This window comes from Alligator sinensis, unplaced genomic scaffold (assembly GCF_000455745.1).
Source record: "Alligator sinensis unplaced genomic scaffold, ASM45574v1 scaffold673_1, whole genome shotgun sequence".
NCBI classification, from domain to species: Eukaryota; Metazoa; Chordata; order Crocodylia; family Alligatoridae; genus Alligator; species Alligator sinensis.
Window position 1 is genome coordinate 394,997 of NW_005842829.1, and position 2,114 is coordinate 397,110.

The following is a 2,114-nucleotide window of genomic DNA, read 5'->3' on the forward strand; positions in this document are numbered from 1 at the left end:
GCCTCAGCAGGGCGCCCACTCTGGGCTGACGCAGTCTCAGTGCCCAGCCCTGCACGATGGGGGTCGAGGGTGCGCGGCGCTCCGCGCCGGGGGCCGCGGCCAGCCCCGGCCCTGAGAGAGCAAAGATCCATTAGCCGCCGACACCCACCAGCCCAGCCCCGGTCCTGGCTCTGCTCCCGCTCTGCTCCCACCCCCTGCTAGCCCTGCCCTGGGCTCCCCCACAGCTCTGCCGGAGCCCCTCCCCCCTGCCTGCCCGGTCCTATGGGCCACCACCCCCCACCCCTGCCCCAGGGCCCCGGCTCGCCCCGGCTGACCCAAGCTACCACCTCCAGCGCGCCGGATGCAAGCCCCATTCGTCCCCGCAGCCCCGAGAGGTGCCAGGACAGGGCAGGGGCTGCTCGGGACAGTGGCAGGCTGCAGGCGGCCTCCAGACAGATCAACGTCCCCATCCCTGCCCCGGCAGCAGGACCCCGCCAAGCGCCTCCAGGGTTGTGTCACCTGCAGCTGCCTTGCCCCCTGCTCCTGGCCACAGAGGCAGGGACATTCCCCAGCGCACAGGCCCATGGCTGGTGGGGAAGGGGCTGCGGGGGCACATCTGGGGGTGGCAGAGGTGGGTCTCCACTGGCTGGGCACAGGGGTCGTGGGCACGGTCCTCACTGGCCAGGTCTGGGGCTCTCCAAGCAGCTGCATGAGCCTGCTTGTGGGGCTTCCCCAGGCACGAGCCCACCTCCCTCACGCACGAGCCCACCTCCCTCATGCAAGCCTGTGCACCATGGTGGCTGTTTCACCAGTGCTTGCACAGCACACAAGCACTGAACTGTTCTGGGCCCAGCAGGGGTGTTATCAGCAAGGCTGGGGCAGCATCAGTGCAACAGCTGGGGCCAAACCACAGCCAGGCCCTAAGCATGCTCCAGGCACCTCCACTCCTGCCCCGTGCCCCGGCACCATTGCAGTTGCTGGGCACTGGGGTCAGTCTCCTCGCCCCAGCCCCAGGCAGGCTCTCCAGGGTGCTGGCCAGGGCCAGAGCTCCACAGCACCCAGGCGAGGACTTGGGAGTTGCAGGTGCTCGAGGGAGCTGCTGTGCTCCATGGGAGCACAACCCAGGGAGCAGAGCCCCCATGCCCAGCCCTGCTCTGCTCCTCCATTTTTCTGAACAGGGACCAGATCAGCCCGTCCACTGGGACCCCCTCAGGCTCTGGGGGAGGCGCGCCCAGGCCCAGGGTCAGTGAGGACCTAGTCAGGGAACTTCTGGAGGGGCTGGACGTGTTCAAATCAGCAGGTCCTGACGACCTCCACCCCCGAGCGCTGAGGGAATTAGCAGAGGTCATTGCGGGACCCCTGGCATGGCTTTATGAGCACTCGTGATGCTCTGGCGAGGTGCCGGAGGACTGGAAAAGGGCCAATGTGGTCCCCATTTTCAAAAAAGGGAGGAAGGAGGACCTGGGAAACTATAGGCCAGTTAGTCTTACTTTGATCCTGGATAAGCTTTTTGAGAGAGTTATCCTGGCGCATGTCCACGAGGGGTCAGCAAGGGAGGTGATGCTTAGGGGTAACCAGCACGGGTTCATTAGAGGCAGGTCCTGCCAGACCAACCTGATGCCTTCTATGACCAGGTCACAAAATCCTTGGACACATGTGTCGTGGTGGACGTAGTCTTTCTGGACTTCAGGAAGGCCTTTGACACCGTCTCTCACCCCATTCTCATTAAAAAACTAGGGGACTGTGGTGTCGATACCTACACAGTCAGGTGGGTCGCTAACTGTCTGGAGGGCCGCACCCAGAGAGTGGTGGGGGACGGGTCATGTTCGACCTGGAGGGATGTGGGCAGTGGGGTCCCCCAGGGCTGGTCCTCGGGCCTGCACTGTTCAACAGCTTCATCAGCAACTTGGACGAGGGGGTGAAAAGCACCCTATTCAAATTTGCAGATGACACTAAGATGTGGGGGATGTGGGCATGCTAGAAGGCAGGACTAGGCTGCAATCAGACCTGGACAGGCTACAGGGGTGGGCAGATGAGAACAGGATGGGTTTCAACACTGACAAGTGCAAGGTGCTGCACCTGGGGAGGAAGAGCCAGCAGCAGACCTACAGGCTGGGGAACTCCCTTCTCGTCAG

The 2,114-nt window shown here is 63.6% G+C and overlaps 1 protein-coding gene across 1 annotated transcript in view; it reads left to right on the forward strand.

Moving 5' to 3' along the window:
- Positions 1 to 2,114, forward strand: part of INHA (inhibin subunit alpha) — a gene marked incomplete at its 5' end in the record, with an annotated part of 4,379 nt that overhangs the window by 415 nt on the left and 1,850 nt on the right. The window lies entirely within an intron of this gene.